The sequence below is a fragment of the Ambystoma mexicanum genome, chromosome 4p, assembly GCF_040938575.1.
Source record: "Ambystoma mexicanum isolate Mex_15411 chromosome 4p, UKY_AmexF1_1, whole genome shotgun sequence".
NCBI lineage: Eukaryota > Metazoa > Chordata > Amphibia > Caudata > Ambystomatidae > Ambystoma > Ambystoma mexicanum.
In genome coordinates this window covers 843,353,976-843,376,147 of record NC_090927.1, presented here as the reverse complement: position 1 = coordinate 843,376,147, position 22,172 = coordinate 843,353,976, and the positions used below count along the sequence as shown (strand labels likewise).

The window sequence follows — 22,172 nt, the reverse complement described above, 5'->3', positions numbered from 1 at the left end:
GATGAATTAAAGTTATCCTACCAGACATAGGAGTCCTGAATGGGCCCACCAGTCTTATATATCTCGCCTGATCGAGCCTGATCGAGCGATGAGCGTGGTATCATGTTGCAAGTGGCTGCATGGCTTAGCTTACTAAATGCAAATGCATAAGAGTAATATTCTTAGCATTCCTAGAGCCTACGGCCACACCACACTGAATGCACCCGATCTCGTCTGATCTCGGAAGTTAAGCAGTGTCAGGCCTAGTTAGTACCTGGATGGGAGACCGCCTGGGAATACCAGATGCTGTAGGCTTTTTTGTGCTCCAAGTTCAGGAAGTGAGCCCTTTCTCAATTGCCTTTTAAAACTGCAAGGTCTAGCCGACTAGATGCTTAAAAGTACAAAACTCACTAGGCCCAGAGCCTACGGCCACACCACACTGAATGCGCCTGATCTCGTCTGATCTCAGAAGCTAAGCAGTGTCGGGCCTAGTTAGTACCTGGATGGGAGACCGCCTGGGAATACCAGGTGCTGTAGGCTTTTTTGTACTCCAAGTTCAGGAAGTGAGCCATTTCTCAATTGCCTTTCAAAACTGCAAGGTCTAGCCGACTAGATGCTTAAAAGTACAAAACTCACAAGGCCCAGAGCCTACGGCCACACCACACTGAATGCGCCCGATCTCGTCTGATCTCGGAAGCTAAGCAGTGTCGGGCCTCGTTAGTACCTGGATGGGAGACCGCCTGAGAATACCAGGTGCTGTAGGCTTTTTTGTGCTCCAAGTTCAGGAAGTGAGCCATTTCTCAATTGCCTTTCAAAACTGCAAGGTCTAGCTGACTAGATGCTTAAAAGTACAAAACTCACTAGGCCCAGAGCCTACGGCCACACCACACTGATTGCGCCCGATCTCCTCTGATCTCGGAAGCTAAGCAGTGTCGGGCCTAGTTAGTACCTGGATGGGAGACCACCTGGGAATACCAGGTGCTGTAGGCTTTTTTGTGCTCCAAGTTCAGGAAGTGAGCCATTTCACAATTGCCTTTCAAAACTGCAAGGTCTAGCCGACTAGATGCTTAAAAGTACAAAACTCACTAGGCCCAGAGCCTACGGCCACACCACACTGAATGCGCCCGATCTCGGAAGCTAAGCAGGGTCGGGCCTAGTTAGTACCTGGATGGGAGACTGCCTGGGAATACCAGGTGCTGTAGGCTTTTTTGTGCTCCATGATTAGTAATTGCGCAACTTCTCAATTATTTTTCAAATTTGGTATGTTTCCAAAATAATTGTATCCCGTTTTATAGCGGAAATGTTGGACAACATCATGAGGGCTGGAGCTACCTTTTTACATAGAATTAGCATACAGGTAGTGTGTTCATGGGTAATAAATCGACTTTCACATGTAATGCAGTACAGAGAATATTGAGTCCTTCAAGAGGCATGAAAGAAAACCATTATTGTGTTGATTGTTCTCTCCACCTCCCTGCAACAGACACAGGATGGATGAATTAAAGTTATCCTACCAGACATAGGAGTCCTGAATGGGCCCACCAGTCTTATATATCTCGCCTGATCGAGCCTGATCGAGCGATGAGCGTGGTATCATGTTGCAAGTGGCTGCATGGCTTAGCTTACTAAATGCAAATGCATAAGAGTAATATTCTTAGCATTCCTAGAGCCTACGGCCACACCACACTGAATGCACCCGATCTCGTCTGATCTCGGAAGTTAAGCAGTGTCAGGCCTAGTTAGTACCTGGATGGGAGACCGCCTGGGAATACCAGGTGCTGTAGGCTTTTTTGTGCTCCAAGTTCAGGAAGTGAGCCCTTTCTCAATTGCCTTTTAAAACTGCAAGGTCTAGCCGACTAGATGCTTAAAAGTACAAAACTCACTAGGCCCAGAGCCTACGGCCACACCACACTGAATGCGCCTGATCTCGTCTGATCTCAGAAGCTAAGCAGTGTCGGGCCTAGTTAGTACCTGGATGGGAGACCGCCTGGGAATACCAGGTGCTGTAGGCTTTTTTGTACTCCAAGTTCAGGAAGTGAGCCATTTCTCAATTGCCTTTCAAAACTGCAAGGTCTAGCCGACTAGATGCTTAAAAGTACAAAACTCACAAGGCCCAGAGCCTACGGCCACACCACACTGAATGCGTCCGATCTCGTCTGATCTCGGAAGCTAAGCAGTGTCGGGCCTCGTTAGTACTTGGATGGGAGACCGCCTGGGAATACCAGGTGCTGTAGGCTTTTTTGTGCTCCAAGTTCAGGAAGTGAGCCATTTCTCAATTGCCTTTCAAAACTGCAAGGTCTAGCTGACTAGATGCTTAAAAGTACAAAACTCACAAGGCCCAGAGCCTACGGCCACACCACACTGATTGCGCCCGATCTAGTCTGATCTCGGAAGCTAAGCAGTGTCGGGCCTAGTTAGTACCTGGATGGGAGACCACCTGGGAATACCAGGTGCTGTAGGCTTTTTTGTGCTCCAAGTTCAGGAAGTGAGCCATTTCACAATTGCCTTTCAAAACTGCAAGGTCTAGCCGACTAGATGCTTAAAAGTACAAAACTCACTAGGCCCAGAGCCTACGGCCACACCACACTGAATGCGCCCGATCTCGGAAGCTAAGCAGGGTCGGGCCTAGTTAGTACCTGGATGGGAGACTGCCTGGGAATACCAGGTGCTGTAGGCTTTTTTGTGCTCCATGATTAGTAATTGCGCAACTTCTCAATTATTTTTCAAATTTGGTATGTTTCCAAAATAATTGTATCCCGTTTTATAGCGGAAATGTTGGACAACATCATGAGGGCTGGAGCTACCTTTTTACCTAGAATTAGCATACAGGTAGTGTGTTAATGGGTAATAAATCGACTTTCACATGTAATGCAGTACAGAGAATATTGAGTCCTTCAAGAGGCATGAAAGAAAACCATTATTGTGTTGATTGTTCTCTCCACCTCCCTGCAACAGACACAGGATGGATGAATTAAAGTTATCCTACCAGACATAGGAGTCCTGAATGGGCCCACCAGTCTTATATATCTCGCCTGATCGAGCCTGATCGAGCGATGAGCGTGGTATCATGTTGCAAGTGGCTGCATGGCTTAGCTTACTAAATGCAAATGCATAAGAGTAATATTCTTAGCATTCCTAGAGCCTACGGCCACACCACACTGAATGCACCCGATCTCGTCTGATCTCGGAAGTTAAGCAGTGTCAGGCCTAGTTAGTACCTGGATGGGAGACCGCCTGGGAATACCAGGTGCTGTAGGCTTTTTTGTGCTCCAAGTTCAGGAAGTGAGCCCTTTCTCAATTGCCTTTTAAAACTGCAAGGTCTAGCCGACTAGATGCTTAAAAGTACAAAACTCACTAGGCCCAGAGCCTACGGCCACACCACACTGAATGCGCCTGATCTCGTCTGATCTCAGAAGCTAAGCAGTGTCGGGCCTAGTTAGAACCTGGATGGGAGACCGCCTGGGAATACCAGGTGCTGTAGGCTTTTTTGTACTCCAAGTTCAGGAAGTGAGCCATTTCTCAATTGCCTTTCAAAACTGCAAGGTCTAGCCGACTAGATGCTTAAAAGTACAAAACTCACAAGGCCCAGAGCCTACGGCCACACCACACTGAATGCGCCCGATCTCGTCTGATCTCGGAAGCTAAGCAGTGTCGGGCCTCGTTAGTACCTGGATGGGAGACCGCCTGGGAATACCAGGTGCTGTAGGCTTTTTTGTGCTCCAAGTTCAGGAAGTGAGCCATTTCTCAATTGCCTTTCAAAACTGCAAGGTCTAGCTGACTAGATGCTTAAAAGTACAAAACTCACTAGGCCCAGAGCCTACGGCCACACCACACTGATTGCGCCCGATCTCGTCTGATCTCGGAAGCTAAGCAGTGTCGGGCCTAGTTAGTACCTGGATGGGAGACCACCTGGGAATACCAGGTGCTGTAGGCTTTTTTGTGCTCCAAGTTCAGGAAGTGAGCCATTTCACAATTGCCTTTCAAAACTGCAAGGTCTAGCTGACTAGATGCTTAAAAGTACAAAACTCACAAGGCCCAGAGCCTACGGCCACACCACACTGATTGCGCCCGATCTAGTCTGATCTCGGAAGCTAAGCAGTGTCGGGCCTAGTTAGTACCTGGATGGGAGACCACCTGGGAATACCAGGTGCTGTAGGCTTTTTTGTGCTCCAAGTTCAGGAAGTGAGCCATTTCACAATTGCCTTTCAAAACTGCAAGGTCTAGCCGACTAGATGCTTAAAAGTACAAAACTCACAAGGCCCAGAGCCTACGGCCACACCACACTGAATGCGCCCGATCTCGTCTGATCTCGGAAGCTAAGCAGTGTCGGGCCTCGTTAGTACCTGGATGGGAGACCGCCTGAGAATACCAGGTGCTGTAGGCTTTTTTGTGCTCCAAGTTCAGGAAGTGAGCCATTTCTCAATTGCCTTTCAAAACTGCAAGGTCTAGCTGACTAGATGCTTAAAAGTACAAAACTCACTAGGCCCAGAGCCTACGGCCACACCACACTGATTGCGCCCGATCTCATCTGATCTCGGAAGCTAAGCAGTGTCGGGCCTAGTTAGTACCTGGATGGGAGACCACCTGGGAATACCAGGTGCTGTAGGCTTTTTTGTGCTCCAAGTTCAGGAAGTGAGCCATTTCACAATTGCCTTTCAAAACTGCAAGGTCTAGCCGACTAGATGCTTAAAAGTACAAAACTCACTAGGCCCAGAGCCTACGGCCACACCACACTGAATGCGCCCGATCTCGGAAGCTAAGCAGGGTCGGGCCTAGTTAGTACCTGGATGGGAGACTGCCTGGGAATACCAGGTGCTGTAGGCTTTTTTGTGCTCCATGATTAGTAATTGCGCAACTTCTCAATTATTTTTCAAATTTGGTATGTTTCCAAAATAATTGTATCCCGTTTTATAGCGGAAATGTTGGACAACATCATGAGTGCTGGAGCTACCTTTTTACATAGAATTAGCATACAGGTAGTGTGTTCATGGGTAATAAATCGACTTTCACATGTAATGCAGTACAGAGAATATTGAGTCCTTCAAGAGGCATGAAAGAAAACCATTATTGTGTTGATTGTTCTCTCCACCTCCCTGCAACAGACACAGGATGGATGAATTAAAGTTATCCTACCAGACATAGGAGTCCTGAATGGGCCCACCAGTCTTATATATCTCGCCTGATCGAGCGATGAGCGTGGTATCATGTTGCAAGTGGCTGCATGGCTTAGCTTACTAAATGCAAATGCATAAGAGTAATATTCTTAGCATTCCTAGAGCCTACGGCCACACCACACTGAATGCACCCGATCTCGTCTGATCTCGGAAGTTAAGCAGTGTCAGGCCTAGTTAGTACCTGGATGGGAGACCGCCTGGGAATACCAGGTGCTGTAGGCTTTTTTGTGCTCCAAGTTCAGGAAGTGAGCCCTTTCTCAATTGCCTTTTAAAACTGCAAGGTCTAGCCGACTAGATGCTTAAAAGTACAAAACTCACTAGGCCCAGAGCCTACGGCCACACCACACTGAATGCGCCTGATCTCGTCTGATCTCAGAAGCTAAGCAGTGTCGGGCCTAGTTAGTACCTGGATGGGAGACCGCCTGGGAATACCAGGTGCTGTAGGCTTTTTTGTACTCCAAGTTCAGGAAGTGAGCCATTTCTCAATTGCCTTTCAAAACTGCAAGGTCTAGCCGACTAGATGCTTAAAAGTACAAAACTCACAAGGCCCAGAGCCTACGGCCACACCACACTGAATGCGTCTGATCTCGGAAACTAAGCAGTGTCGGGCCTCGTTAGTACTTGGATGGGAGACCGCCTGGGAATACCAGGTGCTGTAGGCTTTTTTGTGCTCCAAGTTCAGGAAGTGAGCCATTTCTCAATTGCCTTTCAAAACTGCAAGGTCTAGCTGACTAGATGCTTAAAAGTACAAAACTCACAAGGCCCAGAGCCTACGGCCACACCACACTGATTGCGCCCGATCTAGTCTGATCTCGGAAGCTAAGCAGTGTCGGGCCTAGTTAGTACCTGGATGGGAGACCACCTGGGAATACCAGGTGCTGTAGGCTTTTTTGTGCTCCAAGTTCAGGAAGTGAGCCATTTCACAATTGCCTTTCAAAACTGCAAGGTCTAGCCGACTAGATGCTTAAAAGTACAAAACTCACTAGGCCCAGAGCCTACGGCCACACCACACTGAATGCGCCCGATCTCAGAAGCTAAGCAGGGTCGGGCCTAGTTAGTACCTGGATGGGAGACTGCCTGGGAATACCAGGTGCTGTAGGCTTTTTTGTGCTCCATGATTAGTAATTGCGCAACTTCTCAATTATTTTTCAAATTTGGTATGTTTCCAAAATAATTGTATCCCGTTTTATAGCGGAAATGTTGGACAACATCATGAGGGCTGGAGCTACCTTTTTACATAGAATTAGCATACAGGTAGTGTGTTAATGGGTAATAAATCGACTTTCACATGTAATGCAGTACAGAGAATATTGAGTCCTTCAAGAGGCATGAAAGAAAACCATTATTGTGTTGATTGTTCTCTCCACCTCCCTGCAACAGACACAGGATGGATGAATTAAAGTTATCCTACCAGACATAGGAGTCCTGAATGGGCCCACCAGTCTTATATATCTCGCCTGATCGAGCCTGATCGAGCGATGAGCGTGGTATCATGTTGCAAGTGGCTGCATGGCTTAGCTTACTAAATGCAAATGCATAAGAGTAATATTCTTAGCATTCCTAGAGCCTACGGCCACACCACACTGAATGCACCCGATCTCGTCTGATCTCGGAAGTTAAGCAGTGTCAGGCCTAGTTAGTACCTGGATGGGAGACCGCCTGGGAATACCAGGTGCTGTAGGCTTTTTTGTGCTCCAAGTTCAGGAAGTGAGCCCTTTCTCAATTGCCTTTTAAAACTGCAAGGTCTAGCCGACTAGATGCTTAAAAGTACAAAACTCACTAGGGCCAGAGCCTACGGCCACACCACACTGAATGCGCCTGATCTCGTCTGATCTCAGAAGCTAAGCAGTGTCGGGCCTAGTTAGTACCTGGATGGGAGACCGCCTGGGAATACCAGGTGCTGTAGGCTTTTTTGTACTCCAAGTTCAGGAAGTGAGCCATTTCTCAATTGCCTTTCAAAACTGCAAGGTCTAGCCGACTAGATGCTTAAAAGTACAAAACTCACTAGGCCCAGAGCCTACGGCCACACCACACTGATTGCGCCCGATCTCGTCTGATCTCGGAAGCTAAGCAGTGTCGGGCCTAGTTAGTACCTGGATGGGAGACCACCTGGGAATACCAGGTGCTGTAGGCTTTTTTGTGCTCCAAGTTCAGGAAGTGAGCCATTTCACAATTGCCTTTCAAAACTGCAAGGTCTAGCCGACTAGATGCTTAAAAGTACAAAACTCACTAGGTCTAGAGCCTACGGCCACACCACACTGAATGCACCTGATCTCGTCTGATCTCAGAAGCTAAGCAGTGTCGGGCCTAGTTAGTACCTGGATGGGAGACCGCCTGGGAATACCAGGTGCTGTAGGCTTTTTTGTACTCCAAGTTCAGGAAGTGAGCCATTTCTCAATTGCCTTTCAAAACTGCAAGGTCTAGCCGACTAGATGCTTAAAAGTACAAAACTCACAAGGCTCAGAGCCTACGGCCATACCACACTGAATGCGCCCGATCTCGTCTGATCTCGGAAACTAAGCAGTGTCGGGCCTCGTTAGTACCTGGATGGGAGACCGCCTGAGAATACCAGGTGCTGTAGGCTTTTTTGTGCTCCAAGTTCAGGAAGTGAGCCATTTCTCAATTGCCTTTCAAAACTGCAAGGTCTAGCTGACTAGATGCTTAAAAGTACAAAACTCACTAGGCCCAGAGCCTACGGCCACACCACACTGATTGCGCCCGATCTCGTCTGATCTTGGAAGCTAAGCAGTGTCGGGCCTAGTTAGTACCTGGATGGGAGACCACCTGGGAATACCAGGTGCTGTAGGCTTTTTTGTGCTCCAAGTTCAGGAAGTGAGCCATTTCACAATTGCCTTTCAAAACTGCAAGGTCTAGCCGACTAGATGCTTAAAAGTACAAAACTCACTAGGCCCAGAGCCTACGGCCACACCACACTGAATGCGCCCGATCTCGGAAGCTAAGCAGGGTCGGGCCTAGTTAGTACCTGGATGGGAGACTGCCTGGGAATACCAGGTGCTGTAGGCTTTTTTGTGCTCCATGATTAGTAATTGCGCAACTTCTCAATTATTTTTCAAATTTGGTATGTTTCCAAAATAATTGTATCCCGTTTTATAGCGGAAATGTTGGACAACATCATGAGGGCTGGAGCTACCTTTTTACATAGAATTAGCATACAGGTAGTGTGTTCATGGGTAATAAATCGACTTTCACATGTAATGCAGTACAGAGAATATTGAGTCCTTCAAGAGGCATGAAAGAAAACCATTATTGTGTTGATTGTTCTCTCCACCTCCCTGCAACAGACACAGGATGGATGAATTAAAGTTATCCTACCAGACATAGGAGTCCTGAATGGGCCCACCAGTCTTATATATCTCGCCTGATCGAGCCTGATCGAGCGATGAGCGTGGTATCATGTTGCAAGTGGCTGCATGGCTTAGCTTACTAAATGCAAATGCATAAGAGTAATATTCTTAGCATTCCTAGAGCCTACGGCCACACCACACTGAATGCACCCGATCTCGTCTGATCTCGGAAGTTAAGCAGTGTCAGGCCTAGTTAGTACCTGGATGGGAGACCGCCTGGGAATACCAGGTGCTGTAGGCTTTTTTGTGCTCCAAGTTCAGGAAGTGAGCCCTTTCTCAATTGCCTTTTAAAACTGCAAGGTCTAGCCGACTAGATGCTTAAAAGTACAAAACTCACTAGGCCCAGAGCCTACGGCCACACCACACTGAATGCGCCTGATCTCGTCTGATCTCAGAAGCTAAGCAGTGTCGGGCCTAGTTAGTACCTGGATGGGAGACCGCCTGGGAATACCAGGTGCTGTAGGCTTTTTTGTACTCCAAGTTCAGGAAGTGAGCCATTTCTCAATTGCCTTTCAAAACTGCAAGGTCTAGCCGACTAGATGCTTAAAAGTACAAAACTCACAAGGCCCAGAGCCTACGGCCACACCACACTGAATGCGTCCGATCTCGTCTGATCTCGGAAGCTAAGCAGTGTCGGGCCTCGTTAGTACTTGGATGGGAGACCGCCTGGGAATACCAGGTGCTGTAGGCTTTTTTGTGCTCCAAGTTCAGGAAGTGAGCCATTTCTCAATTGCCTTTCAAAACTGCAAGGTCTAGCTGACTAGATGCTTAAAAGTACAAAACTCACAAGGCCCAGAGCCTACGGCCACACCACACTGATTGCGCCCGATCTAGTCTGATCTCGGAAGCTAAGCAGTGTCGGGCCTAGTTAGTACCCGGATGGGAGACCACCTGGGAATACCAGGTGCTGTAGGCTTTTTTGTGCTCCAAGTTCAGGAAGTGAGCCATTTCACAATTGCCTTTCAAAACTGCAAGGTCTAGCCGACTAGATGCTTAAAAGTACAAAACTCACTAGGCCCAGAGCCTACGGCCACACCACACTGAATGCGCCCGATCTCGGAAGCTAAGCAGGGTCGGGCCTAGTTAGTACCTGGATGGGAGACTGCCTGGGAATACCAGGTGCTGTAGGCTTTTTTGTGCTCCATGATTAGTAATTGCGCAACTTCTCAATTATTTTTCAAATTTGGTATGTTTCCAAAATAATTGTATCCCGTTTTATAGCGGAAATGTTGGACAACATCATGAGGGCTGGAGCTACCTTTTTACATAGAATTAGCATACAGGTAGTGTGTTAATGGGTAATAAATCGACTTTCACATGTAATGCAGTACAGAGAATATTGAGTCCTTCAAGAGGCATGAAAGAAAACCATTATTGTGTTGATTGTTCTCTCCACCTCCCTGCAACAGACACAGGATGGATGAATTAAAGTTATCCTACCAGACATAGGAGTCCTGAATGGGCCCACCAGTCTTATATATCTCGCCTGATCGAGCGATGAGCGTGGTATCATGTTGCAAGTGGCTGCATGGCTTAGCTTACTAAATGCAAATGCATAAGAGTAATATTCTTAGCATTCCTAGAGCCTACGGCCACACCACACTGAATGCACCCGATCTCGTCTGATCTCGGAAGTTAAGCAGTGTAAGGCCTAGTTAGTACCTGGATGGGAGACCGCCTGGGAATACCAGGTGCTGTAGGCTTTTTTGTGCTCCAAGTTCAGGAAGTGAGCCCTTTCTCAATTGCCTTTTAAAACTGCAAGGTCTAGCCGACTAGATGCTTAAAAGTACAAAACTCACAAGGCCCAGAGCCTACGGCCACACCACACTGAATGCGCCTGATCTCGTCTGATCTCAGAAGCTAAGCAGTGTCGGGCCTAGTTAGTACCTGGATGGGAGACCGCCTGGGAATACCAGGTGCTGTAGGCTTTTTTGTACTCCAAGTTCAGGAAGTGAGCCATTTCTCAATTGCCTTTCAAAACTGCAAGGTCTAGCCGACTAGATGCTTAAAAGTACAAAACTCACAAGGCCCAGAGCCTACGGCCACTCACACTGAATGCGCCCGATCTCGTCTGATCTCGGAAGCTAAGCAGTGTCGGGCCTCGTTAGTACCTGGATGGGAGACCGCCTGGGAATACCAGGTGCTGTAGGCTTTTTTGTGCTCCAAGTTCAGGAAGTGAGCCATTTCTCAATTGCCTTTCAAAACTGCAAGGTCTAGCTGACTAGATGCTTAAAAGTACAAAACTCACTAGGCCCAGAGCCTACGGCCACACCACACTGATTGCGCCCGATCTCGTCTGATCTCGGAAGCTAAGCAGTGTCGGGCCTAGTTAGTACCTGGATGGGAGACCACCTGGGAATACCAGGTGCTGTAGGCTTTTTTGTGCTCCAAGTTCAGGAAGTGAGCCATTTCACAATTGCCTTTCAAAACTGCAAGGTCTAGCCGACTAGATGCTTAAAAGTACAAAACTCACTAGGTCTAGAGCCTACGGCCACACCACACTGAATGCGCCTGATCTCGTCTGATCTCAGAAGCTAAGCAGTGTCGGGCCTAGTTAGTACCTGGATGGGAGACTGCCTGGGAATACCAGGTGCTGTAGGCTTTTTTGTACTCCAAGTTCAGGAAGTGAGCCATTTCTCAATTGCCTTTCAAAACTGCAAGGTCTAGCCGACTAGATGCTTAAAAGTACAAAACTCACAAGGCCCAGAGCCTACGGCCACACCACACTGAATGCGCCCGATCTCGTCTGATCTCGGAAGCTAAGCAGTGTCGGGCCTTGTTAGTACCTGGATGGGAGACCGCCTGAGAATACCAGGTGCTGTAGGCTTTTTTGTGCTCCAAGTTCAGGAAGTGAGCCATTTCTCAATTGCCTTTCAAAACTGCAAGGTCTAGCTGACTAGATGCTTAAAAGTACAAAACTCACTAGGCCCAGAGCCTACGGCCACACCACACTGATTGCGCCCGATCTCGTCTGATCTCGGAAGCTAAGCAGTGTCGGGCCTAGTTAGTACCTGGATGGGAGACCACCTGGGAATACCAGGTGCTGTAGGCTTTTTTGTGCTCCAAGTTCAGGAAGTGAGCCATTTCACAATTGCCTTTCAAAACTGCAAGGTCTAGCCGACTAGATGCTTAAAAGTACAAAACTCACTAGGCCCAGAGCCTACGGCTACACCACACTGAATGCGCCCGATCTCGGAAGCTAAGCAGGGTCGGGCCTAGTTAGTACCTGGATGGGAGACTGCCTGGGAATACCAGGTGCTGTAGGCTTTTTTGTGCTCCATGATTAGTAATTGCGCAACTTCTCAATTATTTTTCAAATTTGGTATGTTTCCAAAATAATTGTATCCCGTTTTATAGCGGAAATGTTGGACAACATCATGAGGGCTGGAGCTACCTTTTTACATAGAATTAGCATACAGGTAGTGTGTTAATGGGTAATAAATCGACTTTCACATGTAATGCAGTACAGAGAATATTGAGTCCTTCAAGAGGCATGAAAGAAAACCATTATTGTGTTGATTGTTCTCTCCACCTCCCTGCAACAGACACAGGATGGATGAATTAAAGTTATCCTACCAGACATAGGAGTCCTGAATGGGCCCACCAGTCTTATATATCTCGCCTGATCGAGCCTGATCGAGCGATGAGCGTGGTATCATGTTGCAAGTGGCTGCATGGCTTAGCTTACTAAATGCAAATGCATAAGAGTAATATTCTTAGCATTCCTAGAGCCTACGGCCACACCACACTGAATGCACCCGATCTCGTCTGATCTCGGAAGTTAAGCAGTGTCAGGCCTAGTTAGTACCTGGATGGGAGACCGCCTGGGAATACCAGGTGCTGTAGGCTTTTTTGTGCTCCAAGTTCAGGAAGTGAGCCCTTTCTCAATTGCCTTTTAAAACTGCAAGGTCTAGCCGACTAGATGCTTAAAAGTACAAAACTCACTAGGCCCAGAGCCTACGGCCACACCACACTGAATGCGCCTGATCTCGTCTGATCTCAGAAGCTAAGCAGTGTCGGGCCTAGTTAGTACCTGGATGGGAGACCGCCTGGGAATACCAGGTGCTGTAGGCTTTTTTGTACTCCAAGTTCAGGAAGTGAGCCATTTCTCAATTGCCTTTCAAAACTGCAAGGTCTAGCCGACTAGATGCTTAAAAGTACAAAACTCACAAAGCCCAGAGCCTACAGCCACACCACACTGAATGCGTCCGATCTCGTCTGATCTCGGAAGCTAAGCAGTGTCGGGCCTCGTTAGTACTTGGATGGGAGACCGCCTGGGAATACCAGGTGCTGTAGGCTTTTTTGTGCTCCAAGTTCAGGAAGTGAGCCATTTCTCAATTGCCTTTCAAAACTGCAAGGTCTAGCTGACTAGATGCTTAAAAGTACAAAACTCACAAGGCCCAGAGCCTACGGCCACACCACACTGATTGCGCCCGATCTAATCTGATCTCGGAAGCTAAGCAGTGTCGGGCCTAGTTAGTACCTGGATGGGAGACCACCTGGGAATACCAGGTGCTGTAGGCTTTTTTGTGCTCCAAGTTCAGGAAGTGAGCCATTTCACAATTGCCTTTCAAAACTGCAAGGTCTAGCCGACTAGATGCTTAAAAGTACAAAACTCACTAGGCCCAGAGCCTACGGCCACACCACACTGAATGCGCCCGATCTCGGAAGCTAAGCAGGGTCGGGCCTAGTTAGTACCTGGATGGGAGACTGCCTGGGAATACCAGGTGCTGTAGGCTTTTTTGTGCTCCATGATTAGTAATTGCGCAACTTCTCAATTATTTTTCAAATTTGGTATGTTTCCAAAATAATTGTATCCCGTTTTATAGCGGAAATGTTGGACAACATCATGAGGGCTGGAGCTACCTTTTTACATAGAATTAGCATACAGGTAGTGTGTTAATGGGTAATAAATCGACTTTCACATGTAATGCAGTACAGAGAATATTGAGTCCTTCAAGAGGCATGAAAGAAAACCATTATTGTGTTGATTGTTCTCTCCACCTCCCTGCAACAGACACAGGATGGATGAATTAAAGTTATCCTACCAGACATAGGAGTCCTGAATGGGCCCACCAGTCTTATATATCTCGCCTGATCGAGCCTGATCGAGCGATGAGCGTGGTATCATGTTGCAAGTGGCTGCATGGCTTAGCTTACTAAATGCAAATGCATAAGAGTAATATTCTTAGCATTCCTAGAGCCTACGGCCACACCACACTGAATGCGTCTGATCTCGGAAGTTAAGCAGTGTCAGGCCTAGTTAGTACCTGGATGGGAGACCGCCTGGGAATACCAGGTGCTGTAGGCTTTTTTGTGCTCCAAGTTCAGGAAGTGAGCCCTTTCTCAATTGCCTTTTAAAACTGCAAGGTCTAGCCGACTAGATGCTTAAAAGTACAAAACTCACTAGGCCCAGAGCCTACGGCCACACCACACTGAATGCGCCTGATCTCGTCTGATCTCAGAAGCTAAGCAGTGTCGGGCCTCGTTAGTACTTGGATGGGAGACCGCCTGGGAATACCAGGTGCTGTAGGCTTTTTTGTGCTCCAAGTTCAGGAAGTGAGCCATTTCTCAATTGCCTTTCAAAACTGCAAGGTCTAGCTGACTAGATGCTTAAAAGTACAAAACTCACAAGGCCCAGAGCCTACGGCCACACCACACTGATTGCGCCCGATCTAGTCTGATCTCGGAAGCTAAGCAGTGTCGGGCCTAGTTAGTACCTGGATGGGAGACCACCTGGGAATACCAGGTGCTGTAGGCTTTTTTGTGCTCCAAGTTCAGGAAGTGAGCCATTTCACAATTGCCTTTCAAAACTGCAAGGTCTAGCCGACTAGATGCTTAAAAGTACAAAACTCACTAGGCCCAGAGCCTACGGCCACACCACACTGAATGCGCCCGATCTCGGAAGCTAAGCAGGGTCGGGCCTAGTTAGTACCTGGATGGGAGACTGCCTGGGAATACCAGGTGCTGTAGGCTTTTTTGTGCTCCATGATTAGTAATTGCGCAACTTCTCAATTATTTTTCAAATTTGGTATGTTTCCAAAATAATTGTATCCCGTTTTATAGCGGAAATGTTGGACAACATCATGAGGGCTGGAGCTACCTTTTTACATAGAATTAGCATACAGGTAGTGTGTTAATGGGTAATAAATCGACTTTCACATGTAATGCAGTACAGAGAATATTGAGTCCTTCAAGAGGCATGAAAGAAAACCATTATTGTGTTGATTGTTCTCTCCACCTCCCTGCAACAGACACAGGATGGATGAATTAAAGTTATCCTACCAGACATAGGAGTCCTGAATGGGCCCACCAGTCTTATATATCTCGCCTGATCGAGCCTGATCGAGCGATGAGCGTGGTATCATGTTGCAAGTGGCTGCATGGCTTAGCTTACTAAATGCAAATGCATAAGAGTAATATTCTTAGCATTTCTAGAGCCTACGGCCACACCACACTGAATGCACCCGATCTCGTCTGATCTCGGAAGTTAAGCAGTGTCAGGCCTAGTTAGTACCTGGATGGGAGACCGCCTGGGAATACCAGGTGCTGTAGGCTTTTTTGTGCTCCAAGTTCAGGAAGTGAGCCCTTTCTCAATTGCCTTTTAAAACTGCAAGGTCTAGCCGACTAGATGCTTAAAAGTACAAAACTCACTAGGCCCAGAGCCTACGGCCACACCACACTGAATGCGCCTGATCTCATCTGATCTCAGAAGCTAAGCAGTGTCGGGCCTAGTTAGTACCTGGATGGGAGACCGCCTGGGAATACCAGGTGCTGTAGGCTTTTTTGTACTCCAAGTTCAGGAAGTGAGCCATTTCTCAATTGCCTTTCAAAACTGCAAGGTCTAGCCGACTAGATGCTTAAAAGTACAAAACTCACAAGGCCCAGAGCCTACGGCCACACCACACTGAATGCGCCCGATCTCGTCTGATCTCGGAAGCTAAGCAGTGTCGGGCCTCGTTAGTACCTGGATGGGAGACCGCCTGGGAATACCAGGTGCTGTAGGCTTTTTTGTGCTCCAAGTTCAGGAAGTGAGCCATTTCTCAATTGCCTTTCAAAACTGCAAGGTCTAGCTGACTAGATGCTTAAAAGTACAAAACTCACTAGGCCCAGAGCCTACGGCCACACCACACTGATTGCGCCCGATCTCGTCTGATCTCGGAAGCTAAGCAGTGTCGGGCCTAGTTAGTACCTGGATGGGAGACCACCTGGGAATACCAGGTGCTGTAGGCTTTTTTGTGCTCCAAGTTCAGGAAGTGAGCCATTTCACAATTGCCTTTCAAAACTGCAACGTCTAGCCGACTAGATGCTTAAAAGTACAAAACTCACTAGGTCTAGAGCCTACGGCCACACCACACTGAATGCGCCTGATCTCGTCTGATCTCAGAAGCTAAGCAGTGTTGGGCCTAGTTAGTACCTGGATGGGAGACCGCCTGGGAATACCAAGTGCTGTAGGCTTTTTTGTACTCCAAGTTCAGGAAGTGAGCCATTTCTCAATTGCCTTTCAAAACTGCAAGGTCTAGCCGACTAGATGCTTAAAAGTACAAAACTCACAAGGCCCAGAGCCTACGGCCACACCACACTGAATGCGCCCGATCTCGGAAGCTAAGCAGTGTCGGGCCTCGTTAGTACCTGGATGGGAGACCGCCTGAGAATACCAGGTGCTGTAGGCTTTTTTGTGCTCCAAGTTCAGGAAGTGAGCCATTTCTCAATTGCCTTTCAAAACTGCAAGGTCTAGCTGACTAGATGCTTAAAAGTACAAAACTCACTTGGCCCAGAGCCTACGGCCACACCACACTGATTGCGCCTGATCTCGGAAGCTAAGCAGTGTCGGGCCTAGTTAGTACCTGGATGGGAGACCACCTGGGAATACCAGGTGCTGTAGGCTTTTTTGTGCTCCAAGTTCAGGAAGTGAGCCATTTCACAATTGCCTTTCAAAACTGCAAGGTCTAGCCGACTAGATGCTTAAAAGTACAAAACTCACTAGGCCCAGAGCCTACGGCCACACCACACTGAATGCGCCCGATCTCGGAAGCTAAGCAGGGTCGGGCCTAGTTAGTACCTGGATGGGAGACTGCCTGGGAATACCAGGTGCTGTAGGCTTTTTTGTGCTCCATGATTAGTAATTGCGCAACTTCTCAATTATTTTTCAAATTTGGTATGTTTCCAAAATAATTGTATCCCGTTTTATAGCGGAAATGTTGGACAACATCATGAGGGCTGGAGCTACCTTTTTACATAGAATTAGCATACAGGTAGTGTGTTCATGGGTAATAAATCGACTTTCACATGTAATGCAGTACAGAGAATATTGAGTCCTTCAAGAGGCATGAAAGAAAACCATTATTGTGTTGATTGTTCTCTCCACCTCCCTGCAACAGACACAGGATGGATGAATTAAAGTTATCCTACCAGACATAGGAGTCCTGAATGGGCCCACCAGTCTTATATATCTCGCCTGATCGAGCCTGATCGAGCGATGAGCGTGGTATCATGTTGCAAGTGGCTGCATGGCTTAGCTTACTAAATGCAAATGCATAAGAGTAATATTCTTAGCATTCCTAGAGCCTACGGCCACACCACACTGAATGCACCCGATCTCGTCTGATCTCGGTAGTTAAGCAGTGTCAGGCCTAGTTAGTACCTGGATGGGAGACTGCCTGGGAATACCAGGTGCTGTAGGCTTTTTTGTGCTCCAAGTTCAGGAAGTGAGCCCTTTCTCAATTGCCTTTTAAAACTGCAAGGTCTAGCCGACTAGATGCTTAAAAGTACAAAACTCACTAGGCCCAGAGCCTACGGCCACACCACACTGAATGCGCCTGATCTCGTCTGATCTCAGAAGCTAAGCAGTGTCGGGCCTAGTTAGTACCTGGATGGGAGACCGCCTGGGAATACCAGGTGCTGTAGGCTTTTTTGTACTCCAAGTTCAGGAAGTGAGCCATTTCTCAATTGCCTTTCAAAACTGCAAGGTCTAGCCGACTAGATGCTTAAAAGTACAAAACTCACAAAGCCCAGAGCCTACAGCCACACCACACTGAATGCGTCCGATCTCGTCTGATCTCGGAAGCTAAGCAGTGTCGGGCCTAGTTAGTACCTGGATGGGAAACCACCTGGGAATACCAGGTGCTGTAGGCTTTTTTGTGCTCCAAGTTCAGGAAGTGAGCCATTTCACAATTGCCTTTCAAAACTGCAAGGTCTAGCCGACTAGATGCTTAAAAGTACAAAACTCACTAGGCCCAGAGCCTACGGCCACACCACACTGAATGCGCCCGATCTCGGAAGCTAAGCAGGGTCGGGCCTAGTTAGTACCTGGATGGGAGACTGCCTGGGAATACCAGGTGCTGTAGGCTTTTTTGTGCTCCATGATTAGTAATTGCGCAACTTCTCAATTATTTTTCAAATTTGGTATGTTTCCAAAATAATTGTATCCCGTTTTATAGCGGAAATGTTGGACAACATCATGAGGGCTGGAGCTACCTTTTTACATAGAATTAGCATACAGGTAGTGTGTTAATGGGTAATAAATCGACTTTCACATGTAATGCAGTACAGAGAATATTGAGTCCTTCAAGAGGCATGAAAGAAAACCATTATTGTGTTGATTGTTCTCTCCACCTCCCTGCAACAGACACAGGATGGATGAATTAAAGTTATCCTACCAGACATAGGAGTCCTGAATGGGCCCACCAGTCTTATATATCTCGCCTGATCGAGCCTGATCGAGCGATGAGCGTGGTATCATGTTGCAAGTGGCTGCATGGCTTAGCTTACTAAATGCAAATGCATAAGAGTAATATTCTTAGCATTCCTAGAGCCTACGGCCACACCACACTGAATGCACCCGATCTCGTCTGATCTCGGAAGTTAAGCAGTGTCAGGCCTAGTTAGTACCTGGATGGGAGACCGCCTGGGAATACCAGGTGCTGTAGGCTTTTTTGTGCTCCAAGTTCAGGAAGTGAGCCCTTTCTCAATTGCCTTTTAAAACTGCAAGGTCTAGCCGACTAGATGCTTAAAAGTACAAAACTCACTAGGCCCAGAGCCTACGGCCACACCACACTGAATGCGCCTGATCTCGTCTGATCTCAGAAGCTAAGCAGTGTCGGGCCTAGTTAGTACCTGGATGGGAGACCGCCTGGGAATACCAGGTGCTGTAGGCTTTTTTGTACTCCAAGTTCAGGAAGTGAGCCATTTCTCAATTGCCTTTCAAAACTGCAAGGTCTAGCCGACTAGATGCTTAAAAGTACAAAACTCACAAGGCCCAGAGCCTACGGCCACACCACACTGAATGCGCCCGATCTCGTCTGATCTCGGAAGCTAAGCAGTGTCGGGCCTCGTTAGTACCTGGATGGGAGACCGCCTGGGAATACCAGGTGCTGTAGGCTTTTTTGTGCTCCAAGTTCAAGAAGTGAGCCATTTCTCAATTGCCTTTCAAAACTGCAAGGTCTAGCTGACTAGATGCTTAAAAGTACAAAACTCACTAGGTCCAGAGCCTACGGCCACACCACACTGATTGCGCCCGATCTCGTCTGATCTCGGAAGCTAAGCAGTGTCGGGCCTAGTTAGTTCCTGGATGGGAGACCACCTGGGAATACCAGGTGCTGTAGGCTTTTTTGTGCTCCAAGTTCAGGAAGTGAGCCATTTCACAATTGCCTTTCAAAACTGCAAGGTCTAGCCGACTAGATGCTTAAAAGTACAAAACTCACTAGGTCTAGAGCCTACGGCCACACCACACTGAATGCGCCTGATCTCAGAAGCTAAGCAGTGTCGGGCCTAGTTAGTACCTGGATGGGAGACCGCCTGGGAATACCAAGTGCTGTAGGCTTTTTTGTACTCCAAGTTCAGGAAGTGAGCCATTTCTCAATTGCCTTTCAAAACTGCAAGGTCTAGCCGACTAGATGCTTAAAAGTACAAAACTCACAAGGCCCAGAGCCTACGGCCACACCACACTGAATGCGCCCGATCTCGTCTGATCTCGGAAGCTAAGCAGTGTCGGGCCTCGTTAGTACCTGGATGGGAGACCGCCTGAGAATACCAGGTGCTGTAGGCTTTTTTGTGCTCCAAGTTCAGGAAGTGAGCCATTTCTCAATTGCCTTTCAAAACTGCAAGGTCTAGCTGACTAGATGCTTAAAAGTACAAAACTCACTAGGCCCAGAGCCTACGGCCACACCACACTGATTGCGCCCGATCTCGTCTGATCTCGGAAGCTAAGCAGTGTCGGGCCTAGTTAGTACCTGGATGGGAGACCACCTGGGAATACCAGGTGCTGTAGGCTTTTTTGTGCTCCAAGTTCAGGAAGTGAGCCATTTCACAATTGCCTTTCAAAACTGCAAGGTCTAGCCGACTAGATGCTTAAAAGTACAAAACTCACTAGGCCCAGAGCCTACGGCCACACCACACTGAATGCGCCCGATCTCGGAAGCTAAGCAGGGTCGGGCCTAGTTGGTACCTGGATGGGAGACTGCCTGGGAATACCAGGTGCTGTAGGCTTTTTTGTGCTCCATGATTAGTAATTGCGCAACTTCTCAATTATTTTTCAAATTTGGTATGTTTCCAAAATAATTGTATCCCGTTTTATAGCGGAAATGTTGGACAACATCATGAGGGCTGGAGCTACCTTTTTACATAGAATTAGCATACAGGTAGTGTGTTCATGGGTAATAAATCGACTTTCACATGTAATGCAGTACAGAGAATATTGAGTCCTTCAAGAGGCATGAAAGAAAACCATTATTGTGTTGATTGTTCTCTCCACCTCCCTGCAACAGACACAGGATGGATGAATTAAAGTTATCCTACCAGACATAGGAGTCCTGAATGGGCCCACCAGTCTTATATATCTCGCCTGATCGAGCCTGATCGAGCGATGAGCGTGGTATCATGTTGCAAGTGGCTGCATGGCTTAGCTTACTAAATGCAAATGCATAAGAGTAATATTCTTAGCATTCCTAGAGCCTACGGCCACACCACACTGAATGCACCCGATCTCGTCTGATCTCGGAAGTTAAGCAGTGTCAGGCCTAGTTAGTACCTGGATGGGAGACCGCCTGGGAATACCAGGTGCTGTAGGCTTTTTTGTGCTCCAAGTTCAGGAAGTGAGCCCTTTCTCAATTGCCTTTTAAAACTGCAAGGTCTAGCCGACTAGATGCTTAAAAGTACAAAACTCACTAGGCCCAGAGCCTACGGCCACACCACACTGAATGCGCCTGATCTCGTCTGATCTCAGAAGCTAAGCAGTGTCGGGCCTAGTTAGTACCTGGATGGGAGACCGCCTGGGAATACCAGGTGCTGTAGGCTTTTTTTGTACTCCAAGTTCAGGAAGTGAGCCATTTCTCAATTGCCTTTCAAAACTGCAAGGTCTAGCCGACTAGATGCTTAAAAGTACAAAACTCACAAAGCCCAGAGCCTACAGCCACACCACACTGAATGCGTCCGATCTCGTCTGATCTGGGAAGCTAAGCAGTGTCGGGCCTCGTTAGTACTTGGATGGGAGACCGCCTGGGAATACCAGGTGCTGTAGGCTTTTTTGTGCTCCAAGTTCAGGAAGTGAGCCATTTCTCAATTGCCTTTCAAAACTGCAAGGTCTAGCTGACTAGATGCTTAAAAGTACAAAACTCACAAGGCCCAGAGCCTACGGCCACACCACACTGATTGCGCCCGATCTAGTCTGATCTCGGAAGCTAAGCAGTGTCGGGCCTAGTTCCTGGATGGGAGACCACCTGGGAATACCAGGTGCTGTAGGCTTTTTTGTGCTCCAAGTTCAGGAAGTGAGCCATTTCACAATTGCCTTTCAAAACTGCAAGGTCTAGCCGACTAGATGCTTAAAAGTACAAAACTCACTAGGCCCAGAGCCTACGGCCACACCACACTGAATGCGCCCGATCTCCGAAGCTAAGCAGGGTCGGGCCTAGTTAGTACCTGGATGGGAGACTGCCTGGGAATACCAGGTGCTGTAGGCTTTTTTGTGCTCCATGATTAGTAATTGCGCAACTTCTCAATTATTTTTCAAATTTGGTATGTTTCCAAAATAATTGTATCCCGTTTTATAGCGGAAATGTTGGACAACATCATGAGGGCTGGAGCTACCTTTTTACATAGAATTAGCATACAGGTAGTGTGTTAATGGGTAATAAATCGACTTTCACATGTAATGCAGTACAGAGAATATTGAGTCCTTCAAGAGGCATGAAAGAAAACCATTATTGTGTTGATTGTTCTCTCCACCTCCCTGCAACAGACACAGGATGGATGAATTAAAGTTATCCTACCAGACATAGGAGTCCTGAATGGGCCCACCAGTCTTATATATCTCGCCTGATCGAGCCTGATCGAGCGATGAGCGTGGTATCATGTTGCAAGTGGCTGCATGGCTTAGCTTACTAAATGCAAATGCATAAGAGTAATATTCTTAGCATTCCTAGAGCCTACGGCCACACCACACTGAATGCACCCGATCTCGTCTGATCTCGGAAGTTAAGCAGTGTCAGGCCTAGTTAGTACCTGGATGGGAGACCGCCTGGGAATACCAGGTGCTGTAGGCTTTTTTGTGCTCCAAGTTCAGGAAGTGAGCCCTTTCTCAATTGCCTTTTAAAACTGCAAGGTCTAGCCGACTAGATGCTTAAAAGTACAAAACTCACTAGGCCCAGAGCCTACGGCC

The 22,172-nt window shown here is 47.6% G+C and overlaps 58 non-coding genes and 21 pseudogenes across 58 annotated transcripts in view; all 79 read left to right on the top strand.

The window, feature by feature from the left end:
- Nucleotides 1-175: 175 nt before the first annotated feature.
- On the top strand, nucleotides 176-294 carry LOC138465152 (5S ribosomal RNA). The gene has a single exon (XR_011267726.1). It is a non-coding gene; the product is annotated as a 5S ribosomal RNA (ribosomal RNA).
- A 106-nt stretch (nucleotides 295-400) lies between these two features.
- LOC138463915 (5S ribosomal RNA) lies at nucleotides 401-519 on the top strand. The gene has a single exon (XR_011266500.1). It is a non-coding gene; the product is annotated as a 5S ribosomal RNA (ribosomal RNA).
- Nucleotides 520-625: 106 nt separating this feature from the next.
- Nucleotides 626-744, top strand: LOC138464652 (5S ribosomal RNA). Its single transcript, XR_011267229.1, has one exon. It is a non-coding gene; the product is annotated as a 5S ribosomal RNA (ribosomal RNA).
- A 106-nt stretch (nucleotides 745-850) lies between these two features.
- On the top strand, nucleotides 851-969 carry LOC138462668 (5S ribosomal RNA). Its single transcript, XR_011265263.1, has one exon. It is a non-coding gene; the product is annotated as a 5S ribosomal RNA (ribosomal RNA).
- A 106-nt stretch (nucleotides 970-1,075) lies between these two features.
- On the top strand, nucleotides 1,076-1,184 carry LOC138456642 (5S ribosomal RNA; annotated as a pseudogene).
- Nucleotides 1,185-1,647: 463 nt separating this feature from the next.
- On the top strand, nucleotides 1,648-1,766 carry LOC138461223 (5S ribosomal RNA). Its single transcript, XR_011263851.1, has one exon. It is a non-coding gene; the product is annotated as a 5S ribosomal RNA (ribosomal RNA).
- A 106-nt stretch (nucleotides 1,767-1,872) lies between these two features.
- On the top strand, nucleotides 1,873-1,991 carry LOC138463903 (5S ribosomal RNA). The gene has a single exon (XR_011266488.1). It is a non-coding gene; the product is annotated as a 5S ribosomal RNA (ribosomal RNA).
- A 106-nt stretch (nucleotides 1,992-2,097) lies between these two features.
- On the top strand, nucleotides 2,098-2,216 carry LOC138463844 (5S ribosomal RNA). The gene has a single exon (XR_011266428.1). It is a non-coding gene; the product is annotated as a 5S ribosomal RNA (ribosomal RNA).
- Nucleotides 2,217-2,322: 106 nt separating this feature from the next.
- LOC138464734 (5S ribosomal RNA) lies at nucleotides 2,323-2,441 on the top strand. Its single transcript, XR_011267312.1, has one exon. It is a non-coding gene; the product is annotated as a 5S ribosomal RNA (ribosomal RNA).
- Nucleotides 2,442-2,547: 106 nt separating this feature from the next.
- LOC138456641 (5S ribosomal RNA) lies at nucleotides 2,548-2,656 on the top strand (annotated as a pseudogene).
- Nucleotides 2,657-3,119: 463 nt separating this feature from the next.
- On the top strand, nucleotides 3,120-3,238 carry LOC138461222 (5S ribosomal RNA). The gene has a single exon (XR_011263850.1). It is a non-coding gene; the product is annotated as a 5S ribosomal RNA (ribosomal RNA).
- A 106-nt stretch (nucleotides 3,239-3,344) lies between these two features.
- Nucleotides 3,345-3,463, top strand: LOC138454015 (5S ribosomal RNA). The gene has a single exon (XR_011260711.1). It is a non-coding gene; the product is annotated as a 5S ribosomal RNA (ribosomal RNA).
- Nucleotides 3,464-3,569: 106 nt separating this feature from the next.
- On the top strand, nucleotides 3,570-3,688 carry LOC138461942 (5S ribosomal RNA). Its single transcript, XR_011264548.1, has one exon. It is a non-coding gene; the product is annotated as a 5S ribosomal RNA (ribosomal RNA).
- A 106-nt stretch (nucleotides 3,689-3,794) lies between these two features.
- Nucleotides 3,795-3,913, top strand: LOC138459356 (5S ribosomal RNA). Its single transcript, XR_011262581.1, has one exon. It is a non-coding gene; the product is annotated as a 5S ribosomal RNA (ribosomal RNA).
- A 106-nt stretch (nucleotides 3,914-4,019) lies between these two features.
- On the top strand, nucleotides 4,020-4,138 carry LOC138464732 (5S ribosomal RNA). The gene has a single exon (XR_011267310.1). It is a non-coding gene; the product is annotated as a 5S ribosomal RNA (ribosomal RNA).
- A 106-nt stretch (nucleotides 4,139-4,244) lies between these two features.
- Nucleotides 4,245-4,363, top strand: LOC138464651 (5S ribosomal RNA). Its single transcript, XR_011267228.1, has one exon. It is a non-coding gene; the product is annotated as a 5S ribosomal RNA (ribosomal RNA).
- A 106-nt stretch (nucleotides 4,364-4,469) lies between these two features.
- Nucleotides 4,470-4,588, top strand: LOC138461928 (5S ribosomal RNA). Its single transcript, XR_011264534.1, has one exon. It is a non-coding gene; the product is annotated as a 5S ribosomal RNA (ribosomal RNA).
- A 106-nt stretch (nucleotides 4,589-4,694) lies between these two features.
- On the top strand, nucleotides 4,695-4,803 carry LOC138456640 (5S ribosomal RNA; annotated as a pseudogene).
- A 453-nt stretch (nucleotides 4,804-5,256) lies between these two features.
- Nucleotides 5,257-5,375, top strand: LOC138461221 (5S ribosomal RNA). The gene has a single exon (XR_011263849.1). It is a non-coding gene; the product is annotated as a 5S ribosomal RNA (ribosomal RNA).
- A 106-nt stretch (nucleotides 5,376-5,481) lies between these two features.
- On the top strand, nucleotides 5,482-5,600 carry LOC138463891 (5S ribosomal RNA). The gene has a single exon (XR_011266476.1). It is a non-coding gene; the product is annotated as a 5S ribosomal RNA (ribosomal RNA).
- Nucleotides 5,601-5,706: 106 nt separating this feature from the next.
- LOC138459058 (5S ribosomal RNA) lies at nucleotides 5,707-5,815 on the top strand (annotated as a pseudogene).
- Nucleotides 5,816-5,921: 106 nt separating this feature from the next.
- On the top strand, nucleotides 5,922-6,040 carry LOC138464731 (5S ribosomal RNA). The gene has a single exon (XR_011267308.1). It is a non-coding gene; the product is annotated as a 5S ribosomal RNA (ribosomal RNA).
- Nucleotides 6,041-6,146: 106 nt separating this feature from the next.
- LOC138458519 (5S ribosomal RNA) lies at nucleotides 6,147-6,255 on the top strand (annotated as a pseudogene).
- A 463-nt stretch (nucleotides 6,256-6,718) lies between these two features.
- On the top strand, nucleotides 6,719-6,837 carry LOC138461220 (5S ribosomal RNA). The gene has a single exon (XR_011263848.1). It is a non-coding gene; the product is annotated as a 5S ribosomal RNA (ribosomal RNA).
- A 106-nt stretch (nucleotides 6,838-6,943) lies between these two features.
- LOC138463879 (5S ribosomal RNA) lies at nucleotides 6,944-7,062 on the top strand. The gene has a single exon (XR_011266463.1). It is a non-coding gene; the product is annotated as a 5S ribosomal RNA (ribosomal RNA).
- Nucleotides 7,063-7,168: 106 nt separating this feature from the next.
- On the top strand, nucleotides 7,169-7,287 carry LOC138459344 (5S ribosomal RNA). Its single transcript, XR_011262579.1, has one exon. It is a non-coding gene; the product is annotated as a 5S ribosomal RNA (ribosomal RNA).
- A 106-nt stretch (nucleotides 7,288-7,393) lies between these two features.
- On the top strand, nucleotides 7,394-7,512 carry LOC138460563 (5S ribosomal RNA). Its single transcript, XR_011263245.1, has one exon. It is a non-coding gene; the product is annotated as a 5S ribosomal RNA (ribosomal RNA).
- Nucleotides 7,513-7,618: 106 nt separating this feature from the next.
- LOC138454043 (5S ribosomal RNA) lies at nucleotides 7,619-7,737 on the top strand. The gene has a single exon (XR_011260737.1). It is a non-coding gene; the product is annotated as a 5S ribosomal RNA (ribosomal RNA).
- Nucleotides 7,738-7,843: 106 nt separating this feature from the next.
- LOC138463229 (5S ribosomal RNA) lies at nucleotides 7,844-7,962 on the top strand. The gene has a single exon (XR_011265816.1). It is a non-coding gene; the product is annotated as a 5S ribosomal RNA (ribosomal RNA).
- Nucleotides 7,963-8,068: 106 nt separating this feature from the next.
- Nucleotides 8,069-8,177, top strand: LOC138456639 (5S ribosomal RNA; annotated as a pseudogene).
- Nucleotides 8,178-8,640: 463 nt separating this feature from the next.
- LOC138461218 (5S ribosomal RNA) lies at nucleotides 8,641-8,759 on the top strand. The gene has a single exon (XR_011263846.1). It is a non-coding gene; the product is annotated as a 5S ribosomal RNA (ribosomal RNA).
- Nucleotides 8,760-8,865: 106 nt separating this feature from the next.
- On the top strand, nucleotides 8,866-8,984 carry LOC138463866 (5S ribosomal RNA). The gene has a single exon (XR_011266450.1). It is a non-coding gene; the product is annotated as a 5S ribosomal RNA (ribosomal RNA).
- Nucleotides 8,985-9,090: 106 nt separating this feature from the next.
- On the top strand, nucleotides 9,091-9,209 carry LOC138463843 (5S ribosomal RNA). Its single transcript, XR_011266427.1, has one exon. It is a non-coding gene; the product is annotated as a 5S ribosomal RNA (ribosomal RNA).
- Nucleotides 9,210-9,315: 106 nt separating this feature from the next.
- Nucleotides 9,316-9,434, top strand: LOC138465177 (5S ribosomal RNA). Its single transcript, XR_011267752.1, has one exon. It is a non-coding gene; the product is annotated as a 5S ribosomal RNA (ribosomal RNA).
- Nucleotides 9,435-9,540: 106 nt separating this feature from the next.
- On the top strand, nucleotides 9,541-9,649 carry LOC138456638 (5S ribosomal RNA; annotated as a pseudogene).
- A 453-nt stretch (nucleotides 9,650-10,102) lies between these two features.
- LOC138459172 (5S ribosomal RNA) lies at nucleotides 10,103-10,221 on the top strand. Its single transcript, XR_011262548.1, has one exon. It is a non-coding gene; the product is annotated as a 5S ribosomal RNA (ribosomal RNA).
- A 106-nt stretch (nucleotides 10,222-10,327) lies between these two features.
- On the top strand, nucleotides 10,328-10,446 carry LOC138463854 (5S ribosomal RNA). Its single transcript, XR_011266438.1, has one exon. It is a non-coding gene; the product is annotated as a 5S ribosomal RNA (ribosomal RNA).
- A 106-nt stretch (nucleotides 10,447-10,552) lies between these two features.
- On the top strand, nucleotides 10,553-10,670 carry LOC138455385 (5S ribosomal RNA; annotated as a pseudogene).
- A 106-nt stretch (nucleotides 10,671-10,776) lies between these two features.
- On the top strand, nucleotides 10,777-10,895 carry LOC138459332 (5S ribosomal RNA). Its single transcript, XR_011262577.1, has one exon. It is a non-coding gene; the product is annotated as a 5S ribosomal RNA (ribosomal RNA).
- A 106-nt stretch (nucleotides 10,896-11,001) lies between these two features.
- On the top strand, nucleotides 11,002-11,120 carry LOC138462791 (5S ribosomal RNA). Its single transcript, XR_011265380.1, has one exon. It is a non-coding gene; the product is annotated as a 5S ribosomal RNA (ribosomal RNA).
- A 106-nt stretch (nucleotides 11,121-11,226) lies between these two features.
- LOC138463333 (5S ribosomal RNA) lies at nucleotides 11,227-11,345 on the top strand. Its single transcript, XR_011265920.1, has one exon. It is a non-coding gene; the product is annotated as a 5S ribosomal RNA (ribosomal RNA).
- A 106-nt stretch (nucleotides 11,346-11,451) lies between these two features.
- On the top strand, nucleotides 11,452-11,570 carry LOC138459320 (5S ribosomal RNA). Its single transcript, XR_011262575.1, has one exon. It is a non-coding gene; the product is annotated as a 5S ribosomal RNA (ribosomal RNA).
- A 106-nt stretch (nucleotides 11,571-11,676) lies between these two features.
- On the top strand, nucleotides 11,677-11,785 carry LOC138457779 (5S ribosomal RNA; annotated as a pseudogene).
- Nucleotides 11,786-12,248: 463 nt separating this feature from the next.
- Nucleotides 12,249-12,367, top strand: LOC138461217 (5S ribosomal RNA). Its single transcript, XR_011263845.1, has one exon. It is a non-coding gene; the product is annotated as a 5S ribosomal RNA (ribosomal RNA).
- A 106-nt stretch (nucleotides 12,368-12,473) lies between these two features.
- Nucleotides 12,474-12,592, top strand: LOC138463841 (5S ribosomal RNA). The gene has a single exon (XR_011266426.1). It is a non-coding gene; the product is annotated as a 5S ribosomal RNA (ribosomal RNA).
- Nucleotides 12,593-12,698: 106 nt separating this feature from the next.
- LOC138464293 (5S ribosomal RNA) lies at nucleotides 12,699-12,817 on the top strand. The gene has a single exon (XR_011266874.1). It is a non-coding gene; the product is annotated as a 5S ribosomal RNA (ribosomal RNA).
- Nucleotides 12,818-12,923: 106 nt separating this feature from the next.
- Nucleotides 12,924-13,042, top strand: LOC138463313 (5S ribosomal RNA). The gene has a single exon (XR_011265899.1). It is a non-coding gene; the product is annotated as a 5S ribosomal RNA (ribosomal RNA).
- A 106-nt stretch (nucleotides 13,043-13,148) lies between these two features.
- LOC138456637 (5S ribosomal RNA) lies at nucleotides 13,149-13,257 on the top strand (annotated as a pseudogene).
- A 463-nt stretch (nucleotides 13,258-13,720) lies between these two features.
- Nucleotides 13,721-13,829, top strand: LOC138458136 (5S ribosomal RNA; annotated as a pseudogene).
- A 106-nt stretch (nucleotides 13,830-13,935) lies between these two features.
- On the top strand, nucleotides 13,936-14,054 carry LOC138461869 (5S ribosomal RNA). The gene has a single exon (XR_011264474.1). It is a non-coding gene; the product is annotated as a 5S ribosomal RNA (ribosomal RNA).
- Nucleotides 14,055-14,160: 106 nt separating this feature from the next.
- On the top strand, nucleotides 14,161-14,279 carry LOC138464730 (5S ribosomal RNA). The gene has a single exon (XR_011267307.1). It is a non-coding gene; the product is annotated as a 5S ribosomal RNA (ribosomal RNA).
- A 106-nt stretch (nucleotides 14,280-14,385) lies between these two features.
- Nucleotides 14,386-14,494, top strand: LOC138456635 (5S ribosomal RNA; annotated as a pseudogene).
- A 463-nt stretch (nucleotides 14,495-14,957) lies between these two features.
- On the top strand, nucleotides 14,958-15,076 carry LOC138461215 (5S ribosomal RNA). Its single transcript, XR_011263844.1, has one exon. It is a non-coding gene; the product is annotated as a 5S ribosomal RNA (ribosomal RNA).
- A 106-nt stretch (nucleotides 15,077-15,182) lies between these two features.
- Nucleotides 15,183-15,301, top strand: LOC138463626 (5S ribosomal RNA). The gene has a single exon (XR_011266213.1). It is a non-coding gene; the product is annotated as a 5S ribosomal RNA (ribosomal RNA).
- A 106-nt stretch (nucleotides 15,302-15,407) lies between these two features.
- Nucleotides 15,408-15,526, top strand: LOC138461941 (5S ribosomal RNA). Its single transcript, XR_011264547.1, has one exon. It is a non-coding gene; the product is annotated as a 5S ribosomal RNA (ribosomal RNA).
- A 106-nt stretch (nucleotides 15,527-15,632) lies between these two features.
- Nucleotides 15,633-15,751, top strand: LOC138459307 (5S ribosomal RNA). The gene has a single exon (XR_011262573.1). It is a non-coding gene; the product is annotated as a 5S ribosomal RNA (ribosomal RNA).
- Nucleotides 15,752-15,857: 106 nt separating this feature from the next.
- On the top strand, nucleotides 15,858-15,976 carry LOC138462972 (5S ribosomal RNA). The gene has a single exon (XR_011265558.1). It is a non-coding gene; the product is annotated as a 5S ribosomal RNA (ribosomal RNA).
- Nucleotides 15,977-16,082: 106 nt separating this feature from the next.
- LOC138456540 (5S ribosomal RNA) lies at nucleotides 16,083-16,191 on the top strand (annotated as a pseudogene).
- A 106-nt stretch (nucleotides 16,192-16,297) lies between these two features.
- LOC138456203 (5S ribosomal RNA) lies at nucleotides 16,298-16,406 on the top strand (annotated as a pseudogene).
- A 106-nt stretch (nucleotides 16,407-16,512) lies between these two features.
- LOC138456634 (5S ribosomal RNA) lies at nucleotides 16,513-16,621 on the top strand (annotated as a pseudogene).
- Nucleotides 16,622-17,084: 463 nt separating this feature from the next.
- On the top strand, nucleotides 17,085-17,203 carry LOC138465143 (5S ribosomal RNA). Its single transcript, XR_011267718.1, has one exon. It is a non-coding gene; the product is annotated as a 5S ribosomal RNA (ribosomal RNA).
- A 106-nt stretch (nucleotides 17,204-17,309) lies between these two features.
- Nucleotides 17,310-17,428, top strand: LOC138463829 (5S ribosomal RNA). Its single transcript, XR_011266414.1, has one exon. It is a non-coding gene; the product is annotated as a 5S ribosomal RNA (ribosomal RNA).
- Nucleotides 17,429-17,534: 106 nt separating this feature from the next.
- LOC138463858 (5S ribosomal RNA) lies at nucleotides 17,535-17,653 on the top strand. The gene has a single exon (XR_011266443.1). It is a non-coding gene; the product is annotated as a 5S ribosomal RNA (ribosomal RNA).
- A 106-nt stretch (nucleotides 17,654-17,759) lies between these two features.
- On the top strand, nucleotides 17,760-17,868 carry LOC138456633 (5S ribosomal RNA; annotated as a pseudogene).
- Nucleotides 17,869-18,331: 463 nt separating this feature from the next.
- Nucleotides 18,332-18,450, top strand: LOC138461214 (5S ribosomal RNA). The gene has a single exon (XR_011263843.1). It is a non-coding gene; the product is annotated as a 5S ribosomal RNA (ribosomal RNA).
- Nucleotides 18,451-18,556: 106 nt separating this feature from the next.
- On the top strand, nucleotides 18,557-18,675 carry LOC138463817 (5S ribosomal RNA). The gene has a single exon (XR_011266402.1). It is a non-coding gene; the product is annotated as a 5S ribosomal RNA (ribosomal RNA).
- A 106-nt stretch (nucleotides 18,676-18,781) lies between these two features.
- Nucleotides 18,782-18,900, top strand: LOC138461939 (5S ribosomal RNA). Its single transcript, XR_011264545.1, has one exon. It is a non-coding gene; the product is annotated as a 5S ribosomal RNA (ribosomal RNA).
- A 106-nt stretch (nucleotides 18,901-19,006) lies between these two features.
- LOC138464273 (5S ribosomal RNA) lies at nucleotides 19,007-19,125 on the top strand. Its single transcript, XR_011266854.1, has one exon. It is a non-coding gene; the product is annotated as a 5S ribosomal RNA (ribosomal RNA).
- Nucleotides 19,126-19,231: 106 nt separating this feature from the next.
- Nucleotides 19,232-19,340, top strand: LOC138456411 (5S ribosomal RNA; annotated as a pseudogene).
- Nucleotides 19,341-19,446: 106 nt separating this feature from the next.
- Nucleotides 19,447-19,565, top strand: LOC138464649 (5S ribosomal RNA). The gene has a single exon (XR_011267227.1). It is a non-coding gene; the product is annotated as a 5S ribosomal RNA (ribosomal RNA).
- A 106-nt stretch (nucleotides 19,566-19,671) lies between these two features.
- On the top strand, nucleotides 19,672-19,790 carry LOC138459295 (5S ribosomal RNA). The gene has a single exon (XR_011262571.1). It is a non-coding gene; the product is annotated as a 5S ribosomal RNA (ribosomal RNA).
- Nucleotides 19,791-19,896: 106 nt separating this feature from the next.
- On the top strand, nucleotides 19,897-20,005 carry LOC138458089 (5S ribosomal RNA; annotated as a pseudogene).
- A 463-nt stretch (nucleotides 20,006-20,468) lies between these two features.
- On the top strand, nucleotides 20,469-20,587 carry LOC138461213 (5S ribosomal RNA). Its single transcript, XR_011263842.1, has one exon. It is a non-coding gene; the product is annotated as a 5S ribosomal RNA (ribosomal RNA).
- Nucleotides 20,588-20,693: 106 nt separating this feature from the next.
- LOC138463805 (5S ribosomal RNA) lies at nucleotides 20,694-20,812 on the top strand. Its single transcript, XR_011266390.1, has one exon. It is a non-coding gene; the product is annotated as a 5S ribosomal RNA (ribosomal RNA).
- Nucleotides 20,813-20,919: 107 nt separating this feature from the next.
- Nucleotides 20,920-21,038, top strand: LOC138455394 (5S ribosomal RNA; annotated as a pseudogene).
- Nucleotides 21,039-21,144: 106 nt separating this feature from the next.
- On the top strand, nucleotides 21,145-21,259 carry LOC138456416 (5S ribosomal RNA; annotated as a pseudogene).
- Nucleotides 21,260-21,365: 106 nt separating this feature from the next.
- Nucleotides 21,366-21,474, top strand: LOC138458782 (5S ribosomal RNA; annotated as a pseudogene).
- Nucleotides 21,475-21,937: 463 nt separating this feature from the next.
- LOC138461212 (5S ribosomal RNA) lies at nucleotides 21,938-22,056 on the top strand. The gene has a single exon (XR_011263841.1). It is a non-coding gene; the product is annotated as a 5S ribosomal RNA (ribosomal RNA).
- Nucleotides 22,057-22,162: 106 nt separating this feature from the next.
- The window catches only part of LOC138463793 (5S ribosomal RNA), a 119-nt gene continuing 109 nt past the window's right edge, over nucleotides 22,163-22,172 (top strand). Inside the window, exon 1 of the ribosomal RNA XR_011266378.1 lies at nucleotides 22,163-22,172. This exon is cut by the window's right edge and continues 109 nt beyond it. This is a non-coding gene — a ribosomal RNA (5S ribosomal RNA).